Source organism: Bombina bombina, chromosome 12 (genome assembly GCF_027579735.1).
Source record: "Bombina bombina isolate aBomBom1 chromosome 12, aBomBom1.pri, whole genome shotgun sequence".
Taxonomy (NCBI): Eukaryota; Metazoa; Chordata; class Amphibia; order Anura; family Bombinatoridae; genus Bombina; species Bombina bombina.
Window position 1 is genome coordinate 9,263,512 of NC_069510.1, and position 12,236 is coordinate 9,275,747.

Below are 12,236 nucleotides of genomic sequence, written 5' to 3' on the forward strand. Positions count from 1 at the left end.
GGGACTATGGAATCAGGAGGAGAGTCTCCTTCCAATAAACATTCTGGAATTGAGAGCAGTTCTCAATGCCCTTCTGGCTTGGCCCCAGTTAATAACTCGGGGGTTCATCAGGTTTCAGTCGGACAACATCACGACTGTAGCTTACATCAACCATCAGGGAGGGACAAGAAGCTCCCTAGCAATGATGGAAGTATCAAAGATAATTCGCTGGGCAGAGTCTCACTCTTGCCACCTGTCAGCAATCCACATCCCGGGAGTGGAGAACTGGGAGGCGGATTTCTTGAGTCGCCAGACTCTTCATCCGGGGGAGTGGGAACTTCATCCGGAGGTCTTTGCCCAAATACTTCGACGTTGGGGCAAACCAGAGATAGATCTCATGGCGTCTCGCCAGAACGCCAAACTTCCTCGCTACGGGTCCAGATCCAGGGATCCGGGAGCAGTTCTGATAGATGCTTTGACAGCACCTTGGAACTTCAGGATGGCTTATGTGTTTCCACCCTTCCCGCTGCTTCCTCGATTGATTGCCAAAATCAAACAGGAGAGAGCATCAGTAATTCTAATAGCACCTGCTTGGCCACGCAGGACTTGGTATGCAGATCTAGTGGACATGTCATCCTGTCCGCCTTGGTCTCTACCTCTAAGACAGGACCTTCTGATACAGGGTCCATTCAAACATCAAAATCTAACTTCTCTGAAGCTGACTGCTTGGAAATTGAACGCTTGATTTTATCAAAACGTGGTTTTTCTGAGTCGGTTATTGATACCCTGATTCAGGCTAGGAAGCCTGTTACCAGAAGGATTTACCATAAAATATGGCGGAAATACCTATACTGGTGCGAATCCAAAGGTTACTCCTGGAGTAAGGTTAGGATCGCTAGGATATTGTCTTTTCAACAAGAAGGTTTAGAAAAGGGTTTATCAGCTAGTTCATTAAAGGGACAGATTTCAGCTCTGTCCATCTTGTTACACAGACGTCTGTCAGAAAATCCAGACGTCCAGTCCTTTTGTCAGGCTTTAGCTAGGATCAAGCCTGTGTTTAAAGCTGTTGCTCCACCATGGAGTTTAAACTTAGTTCTTAACGTTTTACAGGGTGTTCCGTTTGAACCCCTTCATTCCATTGATATAAAAATGTTATCTTGGAAAGTTCTGTTTTTAATGGCTATTTCCTCGGCTCGAAGAGTCTCTGAGTTATCAGCCTTACATTGTGATTCCCCTTATCTGATTTTTCACTCAGACAAGGTAGTTCTGCGTACTAAACCTGGGTTCTTACCTAAGGTAGTCACTAACAGGAACATCAATCAAGAGATTGTTGTCCCATCCTTGTGTCCAAATCCTTCTTCAAAGAAGGAACGTCTTTTACACAATCTGGATGTAGTTCGTTCCCTCAAGTTCTACTTGCAGGCAACTAAAGATTTTCGCCAAACTTCTTCCTTGTTTGTCGTTTACTCTGGACAGAGGAGAGGTCAAAAAGCTTCTGCTACCTCTCTCTCTTTTTGGCTTCGTAGCATAATACGTTTAGCCTATGAGACTGCTGGACAGCAGCCTCCTGAAAGAATTACAGCTCACTCCACTAGAGCTGTGGCTTCCACTTGGGCCTTTAAGAATGAGGCCTCTGTTGAACAGATTTGCAAGGCTGCAACTTGGTCTTCGCTTCATACTTTTTCCAAATTTTACAAATTTGACACTTTTGCTTCTTCGGAGGCTATTTTTGGGAGAAAGGTTCTTCAGGCAGTGGTTCCTTCTGTATAATGAGCCTGCCTATCCCTCCCGTCATCCGTGTACTTTTGCTTTGGTATTGGTATCCCAGAAGTAATGATGACCCGTGGACTGATCACACATAACAGAAGAAAACATAATTTATGCTTACCTGATAAATTCCTTTCTTCTGTTGTGTGATCAGTCCACGGCCCGCCCTGTTTTAAGGCAGGTAAATATCTTTTAAATTATACTCCAGTCACCACTTCACCCTTGGTTACTCCTTTCTCGTTGATTCTTGGTCGAATGACTGGGACTGACGTAGAGGGGAGGAGCTATATGCAGCTCTGCTGGGTGAATCCTCTTGCATTTCCTGTTGGGGAGGAGTTATATCCCAGAAGTAATGATGACCCGTGGACTGATCACACAACAGAAGAAAGGAATTTATCAGGTAAGCATAAATTATGTTTTTCAGTATTCAGATACAATATATTTTACAACAAAGCCACTGCCTGCTAAATGTAAATAGCCAATGATTCTGCTCTTAGGGAAATGTAACTTGGAGCTTCTTTCCATATAAATACAACAGAAATCTGTACACAATATGAGATTCTCATGTGAATAGAAGTAATTAAATATAGAGATCACAGATGGGAGGAATATTATGATCTCCTTTATAATATGCTGTATATATCAAGGAATATGTTTAATATCAGCTGCATCCAATCACAACCATTTAAGATAGAGTCTGCATGATATATATCTGATTCAGATAATGTTTATCCATATTTGAGCAGATATTTCTCTTAGAGGTTAGTCACATCTATACTATAATCGCGTTTGTAATGCGTCCGTCGCCAGTTGCGCACGCATCCACAAAGGAATGCCCGCACAAAATAACAAAAAACCTAACCGTCCGCACAAAATAATAAAAAAAACTAACCGCACGAACGAAGTATAACACAAGAAAAAATCCTAACCACTCGTACAAAGTATTAACAAACAAAAAATCTAAGCACCCGCAAGAAATGTTAAAAACACCAAAACCGCCAACCTTCACATTGCAAAATAATAAAGTAATTAACTGATAATCTGCAAATTAAACAATGCAAATAACATAATTAAAGTATTAACGCCTAAACCGCCAACCCCCCACATCACAATAAACCTAATTTACCTATTAACCCCTAAACCACCACACCCCACATCGCAATTAACCTATTAACCCCTAAACCATCACCCCCCACATCGCAATAAACCTAAGTAACCTATTAACCCCTAAACCGCCAACTCCCCACATCGCAATAAACCTAATTAACCTAATAACCCCTAAACTGCCAAACCCCCACATCGCAATAAACCTAATTAACCTATTAACTCCTGTTAACTCTTAAACCACCAACCCCTCACAATGCAATTAACTAATTTAATTACTTTAACCCCTAACCTAACAATCCCCTTTAAAATAAAAAATCATAACATTCATTTAAAAATAAAATCTAACATTAAATTACAAAAAAATATCTATAATTACAAAAATTAAAGTCTAAAATTACAGAAAAAAATAAAGAAAATTATAAATAATAAAAAAAATTAAACCTAATCTAATACCCCTATGAAAATAAAAAAGCCCCCAAAAATAAAACCACCTCCTAATCTAAACTAAACTACCAATAGCCCTGAAAAGGGCCTTTTGTGGGGCATTGCCCTAAGTAAAACAGCTCTTTTACATGTAAAAAATACTAAGTTCCCCCTAACAGTAAAACCTCCCCACCCACCAAACCCCCAACCCAAACCCTAACAATCCATTGGCCTAAAAGGGGCATATGTATGGGCATTGCCCTAAAAAGAGCATTCAGCTCTTTTACTGTCCTTAAAAGGGCAATCAGCTCTTTTACAGCCCAAAAAACCCTAATCTAAAGAAGAATAAAAACACCCCAAAAAATAAAAAAAAATCCTAAGACTAAGCCCCAAATAGGTACTCACTGTTCCTGAAGTCCGGTGGAGAAGGTGTTCTTCCAGGTGGCTCCATCATCTTCTATCTTTATCCGGAGCGAAGGTAGCGCAGAGCGGAGGTGCTGGACTGGCTTCCCCGATGCGCGGATATATGTGAGTGTATGTATGTATGTATGTGTGTGTATATATATATATATATATATATATATATATATATATATATATATATATATATATATATATATATACATATATATATATATATACATACATATATATATATGTGGGTCGAAAGAGAATATTCTCAAAAGTAAATAGGCGCACTGCTATACAATTATGAATAATGTGGTATTAATATACTGTATGGTGTATACAAAAACAAAGTTCAAAACCAATCAGTTGGTACAGGTTAGTTCTTTCCCAGTAAAGTTCTGGTATAGGGTAAGTGATAGTGCTTACCAGAGCCAACCTCAATCCTATGAGGTAAGTGATCAGCAATGGAGTATAGATGATCCCTTTGGAACTGTGTGCTCTCCTGGAAATCTTTTGGTATCTGTTGCTCCTTGCCAATGAAGATCCTGGACTCTCTTATGAAAGCAAGAATGATTCTTTGGTTCTCTCTATGGTATTTGTTGAAGTCCTGCTGGTTTTTCGAGGAACTTGTTGGTCAAATGGCAATCTTGGACTCTCAATGGATTCCTTCTTCTTTCAGAAGCTTGGATGTCCCATATTCGTTAAGGACCAGGGCTATTACACTTAACACTTAACAGAAGAAATAGCCCTGGTCCTTAACGAATATGGGACATCCAAGTTTCTGAAAGAAGAAGGAATCCATTGAGAGTCCAAGATTGCCATTTGACCAACAAGTTCCTCGAAAAACCAGCAGGACTTCAACAAATACCATAGAGAGAACCAAAGAATCATTCTTGCTTTCATAAGAGAGTCCAGGATCTTCATTGGCAAGGAGCAACAGATACCAAAAGATTTCCAGGAGAGCACACAGTTCCAAAGGGATCATCTATACTCCATTGCTGATCACTTACCTCATAGGATTGAGGTTGGCTCTGGTAAGCGCTATCACTTACCCTATACCAGAACTTTACTGGGAAAGAACTAACCTGTACCAACTGATTGGTTTTGAACTTTGTTTTTGTATACACCATACAGTATATTAATACCACATTATTCATAATTGTATAGCAGTGCGCCTATTTACTTTTGAGAATATTCTCTTTCGACCCACATTTTATTCAGTGACACGGGTACACTGACTCACAATTTAGGCTGCACGCTCAGTTTTTATACTTATCTATATATATAAGTTTTGGTGCACTTCCGACCAACCAAGTGAGTGCAGTCTCATAAAATCATCACATCTTTAATCACTGAAAGATCTTTTTTATACAATCTATAACTTACTAGCTATTTCTCCTACAGTAGTTTTAGCGCTGGTGACCCCCCTTTCTTCCATATATATATATATATATATATATATATATACAGTATACATTCTCCAAAAAATAGTGCACTCTCATGAATCTTTCAAAAGCAAGGTCAACTTTATTAGATGACATTTCAGGGAACTCAAGTCCCTTTCTTTAGATAAAAAAGGTGTGTGTATGTGTGTGTGTATGTGTATATATATATATATATGTGTGTGTGTGTGTGTATGTATGTATGTGTATATATATATATATTCGTTAAAATTATGGTGGAGATAAAAATCTGAGATTAAAATCCTCCATGTCTCAAAAGTAAATCAATACAGATTTTTGCATAGAAAATTAGCACATCTAGGCAAGTTCCCCGCTTGCGTTTCCCCAGTAAAACTCCACATACATTGTTACCAACGCACAAGAGGATTCTGGTTAAGATATGCAAATTAGATATGCAAAATCATTTTTTTTTACTTCAAATACTGTTTTAACACAGCGATCCCTTAAAGGGACATAATACTCATATGCTAAATCACTTGAAACTGATGCAGTATAACTGTAAAAAGCTGACAGGAAAATATCACCTGAGAATCTCTATGTAAAAAAGGAAGATATTTTACCTCACAATCTCCTCAGCTCAGCAGAGTAAGTTCTGTGTAAAAAGTTATACTCAACTGCTGCCCAGCTGCAGGTAAAAATAAAAAAAAATGAAGAAATGAGCAGCAGCCAATCAGCATCAGCTGTGCTGAGGTCATGAACTCTTACTGTGATCTCATGAGATTTGACTTATCTCTCATGAGATTTCATAGTAAACTTCCTTTACCTGATTGGTGAAATAAGATGACAATTCACGATGCTCATTCCCTAAGATGTCCTGGGACAAACACACTAAAATGCTGCTTAGAAATCCTTTACAATGGGAGGTGGCTACTGAGGAACTTTTGAAGTAAAATAACTTTCTTTTTTACATAGAGATGTTCAGGAGATATTTTCTAGTCAGCTTTTTACAGCTATGCTGCATCACTTTCAAGTGTTTAAACATTTGGGTATTATGGCCCTTTAACAGGATTATTGTAGCAACACAGAAACCACTCACTAGACAAGCTTCTTTTGTTCTTGTTAGAGCTCGTCAGTAGGAGATAGATTTCTGGTTGCTGCTTTGGTAAAGCTAATTTCAGGGTTAAATCAAAATTAATTAAAATTATGGTGGAAATAAAAATCCTCGTTGTCTGAGATTTTGCATATCTATTTTGCATATCTTACCCAGAATCATCTTGTGCATTTGTAACAATGTATGTGGAGTTTTACTGGGGAAACGCAAGCGGGGAACTTGCCTAGATGTGCTAATTTTCTATGCAAAAATTTGTATTGATTTATATATATGTGTGTGTGTATATATGTATATATATATATATATATATATATATATATATATTAGATACACAAGCATACACAATCATTTAAAGGTGTACCACCTATATCATAAAACTGCACCTGTATTACACAGTATCACTTTGTTCAGTGTCTCTAACTGAAATTGTAAAAACATAGCAGCAGCCGGTTGATACGTTCTACAGGAGTTTCTATCATCTATATGGCCAGAATAGAGACTCAGGATCAAGACATAAAGGGACAGTAACGTCCAAATTAAACTGTCATGATGATGTCCGCCACACAGCGATAAATGCCGACAGCATATCATTGCACAAGCAGTTCTGGTGAACTGCTTGTGCAATGCCGCCCCCTGCAGATTTGCGGCCACTAGCAGGGGGTGTTAATTAACTTGATTGTATACGATCAGGCGGATTGCTGTCCGCTGCCTCAAAATAGGTGGACGAGTTAAGGAGCAGCAGAGTTACAGAGAATGTTATTTTTTACAACTTTCCAGTTTTTCTTTATTATCAAATTTATTTCAAACTGAATAATTAAAATTTTTCGCTTACCGAATATTTGTCTGCTGCTCTATTCCGTAATACAATTGTAATGCTAAATATTCCTTGAACATTTACTTTAGTTTTCATTAAACTTCTAGTGCACTGGAGAGCCGCGCCAACCCTGACTCTCCTTCACAAAGCCCCGGGGTGCTAATAGGAGGCATAGCGCGGCAGATCCAAGGGCCTGCGTTAAGAGACCTTTGCATTCTCGTATGTAGGTCCGGCCACTCTAAGCCTCCTATTAGCACCACAATGCTCTGTGATAACGATCAGGATTAGGGCACCACAATGCTCTGTGATAACGATCAGGATTAGGGCACCACAATGCTCTGTGATAACGATCAGAATTAGGGCAGCTCTCCAGGTCGCTTGAGGTATTTTTAACCCTAAAGTAACTTACAGAAAACGAGTGAATTCTGATAAATGTTGTCACTATTTATTTGTTTTCTATAAATGATGTGCATTTGTTCGGATATTGTTGTTTTTTTTGTTTGTTTTTTTCCTTAGTACAGAAATATCCATTTACAAAAAGATTTTTATACATTTAAAGGGCTCATTTTTTAGCGGCAACAAAGAAATAAAGATGGCCTGATGAAACAGTTCTGTGACACTGAGAAACGCGTTGCTTTTGTTTTTATTCTTTTAATAAATTATTTTTCTCTCTCATTTTGCTGCTGCACCATTAATTGGTAACACCCCCCTCACTGGAGGTTACCACTCTGCTTCCTAAAGCTGCTATCTCCCTGCTTGAGCTGATTTGAGGCTCTCTCCCGAGCTGTTGTCTCCTGCCTATCTTGGGCCCTGCACTCACGGTTACGGTTCATAGGATCTCTAGACTCCCCCTGGTGGGACGAGGATACTCTCTGTCTCTGTATCACCACTGCGTCTACCGGACGACCGTTTGGTTCCAGACTGCCTTTACTGCACATTAGTGCTTTTCATCACATGAGTAGGATTTTTACTGCCCTCCATTATCCTCTGTGTTACAGTCTGATTTACACTATGTGGCGCCATCTTCTTTTTCCATTGTAAAGAAATAAAGATGTCTGTGTCCCTTTAATTAAAAATGCTCCCCAAATGGATGGACTAATAAAATGTTGTAATGCTACCAACACAGAGGGCAGCTCCAAATAGACTTACTATGCTGTGCTATTATAAGAGATCTATTGATGTCATGTTCTATAAATCCAATCTTCATTATAACGTTTATCTATTTCTCATTAACCTGCAGAGTGATGCAGACATCAGCCAGGAGCATAGAATTGTAATTGTGCACCAAACACCACCTTAGAGAATATGGAGAATATGGTTCTTGTGTGTTCAATATGTGGTTTAGCAGATCATGAATATTGACATTAGAATCAAATCTAATACTCTGTGTTCTTTCAAGCATCCAAACGCTGAGGTTTTTAAATTGACTGTGTAAATACTGAAAACATTTTCTAAGGGAATAAAAAAAGATTGGCCTGACAATGTCATTCTCTGAGGATAAAAACTTCCTGAACAAATTTACCATAATGGAGCAACTGAAAGGGAAGATCATAAAATAAATTCCAATCTCATCATGTACAAATGGTTTTGAAATGTCTACTGCTTGTGCCCTTTAGGTCTATATATCACCTTTCCTGTTCTGTGCTTTTTTTTCCCTGTCCCTGAAAATAATTTATATTTTCTTTTACCTCAACATTGGACCAAGAAAGGATGAAAAAGTATTGGATGCAATAGTAGTAGCTCATTTATTATAAAAGACTATTCATCAGGCTAATAGTCTAAAGCAGGGGCAGCAACATATGTGCGTAGTGTGGCACTCAGAGTCACTTGTGCTACACTGAGAACTGACACAGCCTTTGGTTCCTCTTCTGCCATGTAAGGGGGGAGACGGACCAAGTGTTAGCCCCTTCTTCACTCACCCACACGGGCACCAAGCACAGTACATGATAGAGAACACAACGTGTAGACTGCAACTGGGAATGCTTGGGGGAAATTAAAGATATGGAACCAAAACATTTTCTTTTGTGATTCAGACAATGGGGCCTAATTATCATGCTCCGAATGGAGCTTGATGCCCCGTGTTTCTGGTGAGCCTGCAGGCTCGACAGAAACAGTAGTTATGAAGCAGCGGTCACAAAGACCGCTGCTCCATAACCTGTCCGCCTGCTCTGAGCAGGCGGACAGACATCACCGGAAATCAACCCAATCGAGTATGATCGGGTTGATTGACACCCCCCTGCTGGCGGCCCATTGGCCACGTGTCTGCAGGGGACGGCGTTGCACCAGCAGCTCTTGAATTGCTCGCCGTATTCAGCAAGGTCTGGCGGACCTGATCCGCACTGTCGGATCAGGTTTGCCAGACTTTCTTAAATAGGGGCCAAAGTATACTATTTTACAAAAGTTTCTAGTTTATCTTTAGTGATGTACGTGATGCACAATAGAGCTGATGACTCTGTATGTGACACCTTCTCCCTATCTTCTCTTTACATCTATAGCACATCCCTTATGGATAAATGTTTGTAAGACAGGGGACATATATCATCTATAGATTCTAGTTTAGCCCCAGTGATGTACATGATGCACAATAGAGCTGATGACTCTGTATATGAGACCTTCTCTCACCTCCTCTTTACATCTATAGCACATCCCTTATGGATAAATGTTTGTAAGACAGGGGACATATATCATCTATAGATTCTAGTTTAGCCCCAGTGATGTACATGATGCACAATAGATCTGATGACTTTGTATGTGAGACCTTTTCTCACCTCCTCTTTACATCTATAGCACATCCCTTATGGATAAATGTTTGTAAGACGGGGGACATATATCATCTATAGATTCTAGTTTAGCCCCAGTGATGTACATGATGCACAATAGATCTGATGACTCTGTATGTGAGACCATCTCTCACCTCATCTTTACATCTATAGCATATCCTTTATGGATAAATGTTTGTAAGACAGGGGACATATATAATCTATAGATTCTAGTTTAGCCCCAGTGATGTACATGATGTACACTAGAGCTGATGACTTTGTATGTGAGACCTTTTCTCACCTCCTCTTTACATCTATAGCACATCCCTTATGGATAAATGTTTGTAAGACGGGGGACATATATCATCTATAGATTCTACTTTAGCCCCAGTGATGTACATGATGCACAATAGAGCTGATAACTCTGTATGTGACACCTTCTCCCTATCTCCTCTTTACATCTATAGCACATCCCTTATGGATAAATGTTTGTAAGACAGGACATATATCATCTATAGATTCTAGTTTAGCCCCAGTGATGTACATGATGCACAATAGAGCTGATGACTCTGTAGGTGACACCTTCTCCCTATCTCCTCTTTACATCTATAGCACATCCCTTATGGATAAATGTTTATAAGACAGGGGACATATATCATCTATAGATTCTACTTTAGCCCCAGTGATGTACATCAGTGATTTGCAACCTTTTTTTGCCGTGGCACACTTTTTTACATTAAAAAATTCTGTGGCACACCACCATCACAAAATTTTACAAAATCACACATTGTAGCTACAGGATATATATACAGTGTGTATGTGTGTGTGTGTGTGTGTATATATATATATATATATACACTGTACTGTCATGCCATGTCTCCTGAATCATAATCATTGTCTGTGAATGAATGTCAATGTCATGGTTGTAAATGATGCCTGATGAGCCTGTCACATACCTCCCAATATTTCAAAATTTGAAAGAGGGACACCCCCGCACTGTTGTCAGTCTGCTGCGGCACACCTGAGGATCTCTCAAGGCACACTAGTTGAAAAACACTGATGTACATGATACACAATAGAGCTGATGACTCTGTATATGAGACCATCTCTCACCTCATCTTTACATCTGTAGCACATCCTTTATGGATAAATGTTTGTAAGACAGGACATATATCATCTATAGATTCTAGTTTAGCCCCAGTGATGTACATGATGCACAATAGAACTGATGACTTTGTATGTGAGACCTTTTCTCACCTCCTCTTTACATCTGTAGCACATCCCTTATGGATAAATGTTTGTAAGACGGGGGACATATATCATCTATAGATTCTAGTTTAGCCCCAGTGATGTACATGATGCACAATAGATCTGATAACTCTGTATGTGAGACCTTCTCCCTATCTCCTCTTTACATCTATAGCACATCCCTTATGGATAAATGTTTGTAAGACAGGGGACATATATCATCTATAGATTCTAGTTTAGCCCCAGTGATGTACATGATGCACAATAGAACTGATGACTTTGTATGTGAGACCTTTTCTCACCTCCTCTTTACATCTGTAGCACATCCCTTATGGATAAATGTTTGTAAGACGGGGGACATATATCATCTATAGATTCTAGTTTAGCCCCAGTGATGTACATGATACACAATAGAGCTGATGACTCTGTATGTGACACCTCCTCTTTACATCACTAGCACATCCCTTATGGATAAATGTTTGTAAGATGGGGGGCATGTATCATCTATAGATTCTAGTTTAGCTCCAGTGATGTACATAATGCACAATAGAGCTGATGACTCTGTATGTGACACCTTCTCCCTTTCTCCTCTTTACATCACTAGCACATCCCTTATGGATAAATGTTTGTAAGATGGGGGGCATGTATCATCTATAGATTCTAGTTTAGCTCCAGTGATGTACATAATGCACAATAGAGCTGATGACTCTGTATGTGACACCTTCTCCCTTTCTCCTCTTTACATCACTAGCACATCCCTTATGGATAAATGTTTGTAAGATGGGGGGCATGTATCATCTATAGATTCTAGTTTAGCTCCAGTGATGTACATAATGCACAATAGAGCTGATGACTCTGTATGTGACACCTTCTCCCTTTCTCCTCTTTACATCACTAGCACATCCCTTATGGATAAATGTTTGTAAGACAGGGAACATATATCATCTATAGATTCTAGTTTAGCCCCACTGATGTACATGATGCACAATAGATCTGATTACTTTGTATGTGAGACCTTCTCCCTATCTCCTCTTTACATTACTAGCATATCCCTTATGGATAAAAGTTTGGAAGACGGGGGACATATATCTTCTATAAATTCTAGTTTAGCCCCAGTGATGTACATTATACACAATAGAGCTGATTACTTTGTATGTGAGACCTTCTCTCACCTCCTCTTTACATCACTAGCACATCCCTTATGGATAAATGTTTGT

General features: G+C 39.1%; 1 protein-coding gene across 1 annotated transcript in view; it reads left to right on the forward strand.

Moving 5' to 3' along the window:
- The window catches only part of LOC128642826 (carboxyl-terminal PDZ ligand of neuronal nitric oxide synthase protein), a 345,855-nt gene that overhangs the window by 240,505 nt on the left and 93,114 nt on the right, over positions 1–12,236 (forward strand). The gene's annotated exons all lie outside the window — the stretch shown is intronic.